Source organism: Rousettus aegyptiacus, unplaced genomic scaffold (assembly GCF_014176215.1).
Source record: "Rousettus aegyptiacus isolate mRouAeg1 unplaced genomic scaffold, mRouAeg1.p scaffold_m13_p_3, whole genome shotgun sequence".
Taxonomy (NCBI): Eukaryota; Metazoa; Chordata; class Mammalia; order Chiroptera; family Pteropodidae; genus Rousettus; species Rousettus aegyptiacus.
Window position 1 is genome coordinate 5786015 of NW_023416306.1, and position 7672 is coordinate 5793686.

The window sequence follows — 7672 nt, forward strand, 5'->3', positions numbered from 1 at the left end:
AGTTCTGCCGGGAGAGCACGCACAGCCCCTGCTGCAGACGGCTGCCTTTCCCCTCGGGCGCTCCCGTCGCCGGCCACCGCCGGCTACCGCTACCGAATGGAGACCGACCGCCCTCCTCCTGCACGGCCTGCTCCGGCTGCCCCTCCCATCGAACTCCCTCACCAAGGCCCTGTTGCGGACCCGCTTCCCAGCTCGAAATGCTCCTCCCGGCAAGAAATGTCCTCTTCTCTCCCTCTCTTAACCATTTAACACAAGAACCCCTCCCGGTCTAAACTACCTCCTCTCTCTGGAAGTCCTGAGTCAGGAGCCCTCACTCCGTGTGTGCTCCTCTCTGAGCACTGTCCCATTCTGCCATGTCATTAGCGTCTTCTCCCTGCTGTTTTTATACGTTCTTTAGGGAATTCAGAGACCCAAGTGACTTTTATAAAAAAGAGCTTATCTTACTCTTATTCTCTGACCACAGAACTCGGCACATGTTAGAGTCAATTACATTCTAAACATGAAACTACAGAAACTGCTGTCGCTTCACTGTTCAGTAGTCAGGAGACACAAGGTCACCTACTAGAGCTCAGGGTGACCGTGATGCTCTGGTTCTCAGACTGGCATGCTAGGTAGGACCAGTGGCTTCAACATGACCAGAGCTGACACACTCTCTACCGAAGGCTGTTCGGTTATTTATTACTTCCTTTCATTATCTCTTATCGTTTAAATCCCCACTTTGGAGGAAAAAGGGGGGAGGGGGAGGGTATATTAATCATTAAAAAGTCTACATTAATTTTGTTTTTTAAAAGATTGGGTCTTAGTAAACAATTATAGTTAAAAATAATTTCTATACTTTTGTTCTCATCCCACAGGAAACAGTTAATATGGAAAAACAGCAGGAAGCTGTGTCTAGTTTGCTTGTTTACAGCGTTTTCCGGTTGAGAAGTTTTCCAAGGGAGGGAGAGCATGTACTAAACTAACTGCCCGGCACCAGGCTCCCGCACGATGAAGTCTCCAGATTAATGACCATGCTGTTTGTCCTGCCTCCTCGTATCACAGGAGTCACTTCCTTTCCAAAACTGTTAGCCGCTACAGAAATTTCTAAGATAACACAGCCCTTCATGATGAAGAATATAAAAAGAATCCCAACCTAACACCGCAGAGGTCCCACCTGAGCAAGTGCCCCTGCTTGGGTCCAGCTTGTTGAATCGGCCCCACCAATCCAGGGAGACTGTCCAGCCAGGCCCTGCTGAAATTAACCAACCTAAAAGGCCCTCTTTGTCACCCCAGTGAAGTAGAACGAGTCAATTCTATACCAAGTGCTTTGGTCAGGCAATAATGGACTTTTCTTTCCTGCAGTAGGTCAGCTGACGTCAGGAGGTGGGAGTTCTGCCAAGCCACAACTAGCTGTCTCTGGGGAGCAGGGCATCTGAAAGTCATCAATGCTCTCCACCGCCATGGCATTCCGATTTCCACCGGCGTGATCACAGGAGCCTAAGATCCTAGGTGAAGAAGCTTCCTCCACCCTGAACCTGATAGGGAGCTGTCTCTAGTTCATCTATACAAGTTCTAGTTTCTTTTTGCTCCCAAAAGGGCTATTTTCACAGACTATAATAAACACAGGAAAAAATTCTCTAATCACCAGGAACTACAGCCACACAAAGGTGCTCTAACCTCTCACCCAAAAGTGTCAGAGTGAGTGGAATTCCTAGGACTCCGCCTGTGTGCACCCCGTCCCCTCCAAGACGAGGACAGTGGCTGCAAGAACTCCGCCCCTGCCCTCAAATATGCAGCTGGCTGATAAGGCGGGACTCCACAGAGAATGTTCCAGGCCATTCCCAGCCTTAATGGGATTAACGCCTCTGAAGGGCTAGAAAGGAAGACTTTGGAAAAGAGCCATTAAAAAACAATCTCCAACCACACCAACCTAACTATCTGGTTCACTAACTGCCTAAAAACCGCAGGGGACTGCAACCAACTGACTGCTTATCTCAAAGCGGCTGATCAGCTCTGATTTTGCCAGTCGAATCTATGTACAGGGAGAAGGGAGGAGGGGGAATGAAGTGCTGAATAAACTCTCTGTATGTTTAAGGACAGCTCCCCACTTACTATAACAAGAAAAAGGTCACGTTTTTTGCAAATATCGTCCGAGAAGGCGGAAGATGCAGGCTGGGTGTAAACGCTGCAATGCAGCAGGCAAAACGCCGGCTGCATCATCCAGCAAGTCATGTGAACTGATCTCAGGGGATAAAACAGGCATCGCAACCGTGTCCTCTATTGTAATAAGTGAAAAGAACTGGTCAGCGTTCTTACGATACTGCTAGATCTCTGGGAAAAAAAAGAGCAGGGTCTACAGGTATGAATCTTGGCTAGGAAGTTCTAGTTTAATCCACAGATATAACACGCCTGAGAATGACTCCTCACATCCAAAACAAATTCATACACATCAACCAACAATTAATGGAGTCCTTCTAAACAGGCTAGTCATTAACTAACATCTCTGTCTTCCTGATGCAGGCCAAGAGATAGCTGTTGGAGGCAGTCCTTGGTACTTAAGAAATTTTTAGATGCATTAACCTAAGCTACAGAAGCTATGGGCCCCAGTGTGCCAGAGGAAGCATCTGTCTTTGAGGATAGGAGAGGCAGTGGGTGGGACCGACGCTGTGTTAAGCAACAGAAAAGACTGCAGAAACAAACATTTTCAAACCAAAGGCCAAATGCTTTGGACTCTGCAAACTTGGCGCCTGCAGTGAGTGCCCGAGGACGCCCTCACACCGATCTGGGAGAGTGGAAGAATTCGGTTTCTCCACAGAACCTCAGAAGAGAATAAAATTGTAGTGAAGATGAAAGGAGTCAGTATTTAAAACAAAGCATGGGAACTGCCGACATTTCAACTGGCTGAATGTGCCGGATGTAACAGGCATTTGGAATACTACAAAATGAATTCCGATGGTAGGCAAGACACTGTACATACTGTTTTGCAAGGAAAGGGATTTTAGGGACTAACAGGATGAAGAAATCATTTGGCTCTATGGAAAAATTCATGAACTTCACCCAAAGCAAAAGGTCACAGAAACCATTCAACAGCTTTGTTTTTGTTGCTTCGTCAGAACCCAAAGGTGCAGAACCGGGAATGCCCTTTTTTCCATGACTTAGACAACCAGACTATTATCAAATCGTACATTTTCAAAGCAAGAGAACTGTACATCCCTAGATGTGGACGGGCTCCCCCAGAACGAACCACCAAAGAATTGGTTAGCACCCACAAAAATGTTACACCAACTGATCCTCAGATCAAATGAATTAATTCAAAAGCAGCTCGGCCACAGATTCTAGTGGCCGTTCTGCTGGTAACCAGAGGTCAAACTTGCAGAAATTAAGAGTTTTAACCATGGAAAAAAAATTTTTTTTTTCTTTTGCTGAAACCACATTCCAATGGATGAATTCGTTTCAGCTTGTTTGTTAGCTGGGTTCTGCAGAGGTGAGCAGGCACAGCTTTAAGAGAGCAAAAGTCTCATACTGCATTGCATCAAAACCCAGAACGCAGAGCAAGGTGCAAAAACTTACTTCTGCATGCCCCCCAAATACTGTCTTTGCTGCTACTTACCTGTTAATTCAGATGAGAGGTGGGTATTTAAATGCAAAACATCGTTATTGAGAGTCTAAACAGGAGAAAGTTATAGTGTGGCCCACTTTCATAAACCTCATGTAAATAATTAACCAATCTGATTTATACAAGAGCTTGCCTTAGATTTATCACCCATAATCACAAGAAAGTGGCAGTTTATATTTCTCCTTATGAAATAGTAAGACATTAATTTTAAGCATTTTTCTTGTTGAAGAAGGTATAATTGAGCCAACACTCAAAAACTGTAAATAAAATGTATATAGTGAGCTTTTTTACAAAGTAAAGAATGAAATGCAAGCTCCATTTCATCATAAAGATTGTGGCAGAAAAAAATAAGTCAAGTGGAACAGGAAACAAACCCAAGTTTACAATATTTGTCAAATTTAAAAGTACTATTTTTACTACGTGTTTTCAGATTTTTTCCCAAATATCTAAGATAATCTGTTCAGTCCCTTGGTTCTCAAGAACCAAGTAATCATCAAAAATAAAATAAAATAAAAATAACCCAGCAAACATGCAAACACCGGTAGAGATAAGAAATAATATATTCATGCCTTAAAGAGAAGAAGTTAAAAAACCAAGAGGCTTTGAAAATTTTAGAATCAATTTTCTACGACTTCTGTTCATGTAACACCAAAAAAGCAAAAAAAGAGCAAACCCTAACAGAAACCTTAACAAAAAGATCATGCAGGCGGCAGGGTTCCCCTTCGCTTTGGATCATTCGACTTTTGACACAAAGGTGTCTTCACTGCAAACCAGGCAAAAACTAAAAAAAGCAACGCATTTTCTGCATGCTGGTCAAATACCTGGACTCTGCGCTTACGAAACGATGACAACATGACGGAGGAATGTGCAGTCTAAAGAGGGAGGGGAGAGCGAGAAAACAAGCAAACGGAACCAAATGGCTTCAGAAGGAAGACAACAGACCCTTAAAAACATAGGAATACCGGTAAAAATCAAATTTCACATATTTTCCCAGCACCTTCTAAATCCCACCAGGGATTTAAAATGTGGAAAGAGAAACCTCAGGGTGTCTGGTTTTAGCAGTTCCTATCTAGGTGTGCTGTTGTGACCAAATCATACCCGCTTTTGGGGCTTTCCCCCTACTTCTCAAATAAAGTAATAATACTGGATATACTTTTTAACACTAAACGTTCCAATGAATTGAGATTTCAAGGACTAGATGATTCCTAAATCCCCTTCTGTTCAGTAATTAAATAGTATAATTTCATGAAGTCATCAGGAAGAATTCAAGCTACAAAGATCTGACCTGGGCCTAGTTTACTAGTCCACTTCCTCTACAAAATACTATTTCCTGTTTAAAACCGCTATGAGAAAAATGTGCAAAAAAAAAAAAAAAAGTGGAAGGGAGGTAGAGGCGCAGCTGCTCCAGTCCCCGATGTGGTCCTCCTGCATTCCTGGAGTCAACATTTGCCACTAGGGTGTTGCATTCTTCTACCTACACCCACCACAGCTGATGGACCACTGCTGACCAGCTGCAGCAGCCCCAGCTGCATAACTAGTGGCCTCATGGAAGAGCCCACGAAGGACTGGTCAGGAGGCCAGCCCTGTGCCCACCCACTGTCCTTAGTGCAGGTTCAGCAATGACAGCACTGTGGACTATTCCTGACAACCACTTCTCAGGATCCGCAGCGGGCCCCTCCCTTTGAGATGAAGGCAGATAAGGACAAGGAGAGAAAACTCTAACCTAGGGAACCAAAAGATATGTTTCAAAAATAGCTCTCCCCACCTAAACCTGTTCATCAGATCGCTTGACCAGCTCATATTAGAGCCTGTGACAGATCGGATTTCTCCAATTATTAGATTACTACAAAACACTCTGCCGTAGACCAAAAGCTATCAGAGACTGTTACTGAGCTGATGGTTAACGCCGAGAACTGCTTCACACCTGTCCAGTGCAGAGCAAATCCTCCTTTCAAGTCTCTGTGCCTCTCCATCTAGGTCCCTGGGTAACCGCTAACACACTTTGAGGGTCCCTTGGAGTAATTATTGGCCCAGTTACTAAAAAAGGCTTATTGTTAATTTCCTGCACAGAGGCCCTTACTGCAGCAGATTCTTTAAACTTTGACTTCAATGTGACCTTTCAAAATCTAAGACATTAGCTGTAACAAAAGGGAAAATAAATGACTACACTGCAGAGTTGGAAACCTCTTTCAATGGCTTCATACAGCTGAGTGTTCCCACTGCTATTCTTAAGATTTTGTTTTCTGGCTGCGATACACCCCCACTCTTCCATCTTTGATACATTCTGTTTTAGTAAAGTCCAATTGCTATGACGACGCAATTTCTCAACATATTATGAAAATATTTCATATGGTCTCTCTTCTATTCGTCCCTAACAGCCACGATGGTTAAGTTTTTCTAAAACACCCGTGATGAAGGCAGAACAAAGGGCCTCCAGAATTCAGGACCCATTATATAAAAGAGATGTGATAAGGTGTTGCTGAGGTTCAAGCATCATCATCTCCACCCAGCTTTCTCGTCTATTCGGGCTTTTAATGTAAAACATATTCATCCCTTAACCTCGACAAGCCCTGTATTTAAAATAAATTTTATCGCAAAGAGACTTTTAAAAGCAATTTTCTTTGGGAAGCGTCTAATCAAATTCATTGGGACGGCTTTCAAACAAAAGGCTGCTCTATCATTCGACACCGGCGTGGCTGTGGGATTTATGACAAATAATATACTGTCGTCTCGACTCGAAAGACCCAGTCTCAGGGGAAAAATAAAAAAGAATTCTAAGCTATTAAGTTATTTGATTTGGGTCTTACACAAAGCGAGAGCCACAGCTACCTGTTTTTTAAAAGCAAATCACTGGACTGGGAAAGATGGCCAGCCTCGGAGCTCTCCGCGTGCAGAGAAAAAGGCCAAGAACCGCTGAAATTAACATGGAAGAGCCCTGTACCCTGAGCTCTCGGCTCTTCCTCCTCCGAGGGGTGGGCCGGTACTGCTCGCAGGGATTTGGGAAAAGGCGCTGCAGAAGTGGCTCCCCACCGAGTGGAGGGACTGGGGGCGGTCAGGGGAGCGCTCTGAGGGAGGGGGATGGTGAGAATCCTGACTAGGGAGCCCCCGCCCCACCTGCCGCAGCCCAATGGGGCAGGGCGGGCCGGCGGCCAGGCTGGGGCGGGGGGCGGGGAGGGGCCCGGCGGCCTCGCCACCCCCTCCGCCCAGTCAATGACATTCCAGCCGCCGGCGCCCAGACTCGGCCCGGCGGCTCCCCCGCAGCCCACGCGCCACAAGCCGGTCGCGACCGGCTCGCCCGGCTCCCAGTCGGACCGAGGGAGCGGCGAGGCCCGCCCGGCTCACCTGTCCGCGCGCTGGCCCCGCCCCTTCCCGGGGGCGACCCGGGTCCCCGCCCGGGGGTCGGCCGCCCGCTGGCCCCGCTTCCGCCCGCGCTCCCGCACGCCCCTTCTCACCGGCTCCTGGGGGCGAGGGTGCTGGGTGCGTGGGGCTGAGGGGTGCCGAGGGACCGACGAGCCTCCGCTCCTTGCCGTTCGCTCCGCAGCGGGTAGTGGCGGTGACGCGCGCGCCCCGCCTCTTTTATAGGCGGCCACGCGCGCCCCGGCGGCGGGCGGGCGCGAGCGCGGGGGGAAGCGCCCCGGCGCGGCGCGAGGGGCGGGGGCGAGCGCCGGCCGGGCCGAGGGGGCGGAGCTCCCGCCGGCTCGCCTCGGGATCGCCCGGCGGAAAGGGCCGAGCGGCCCCGGAAGGAGCCGAAGCGGCAGTGCTGGGGACGGGGCGATTGCAGGAGCGCCGCGGAGGGTGGGGAAGCCGGGCGCGCGCCAGGGTTAGGGGGCGACGGCGCGGTGGAGTCACCGCCCCTCCCGCGGAGAGCGGAGATGCTCCAGCCGCCCCACCCTCTCCGCATCTTGGATCCGCCAATCCTGCCCCTCCCCGCCCTGCAGTGAATCTTCTGCACCCTGCCCCTCCATCCGTGGGAGCCCTTCCAGGACTGCAGCGAAGGGCGGGGCAGGGGCCATCACTGCAGCCTGGCTGGGGACACTGCGCGCCCCTGCCGGGAAAAACGCCCAGTCTCAAAGGATG

At 48.6% G+C, this 7672-nt stretch overlaps 1 protein-coding gene across 6 annotated transcripts in view; it reads right to left on the reverse strand.

The window, feature by feature from the left end:
* The window catches only part of SPTAN1 (spectrin alpha, non-erythrocytic 1), a 56272-nt gene extending 49109 nt beyond the window's left edge, over window positions 1-7163 (reverse strand). For all 6 annotated transcript variants that reach the window (XM_016126469.2, XM_016126434.2, XM_036218051.1 and 3 more), the window contains exon 1: window positions 7048-7163. The gene's annotated coding sequence lies outside the window, so the exon portion shown is untranslated. The remainder of the gene's footprint in view (window positions 1-7047) is intronic.
* Window positions 7164-7672: the final 509 nt, after the last annotated feature.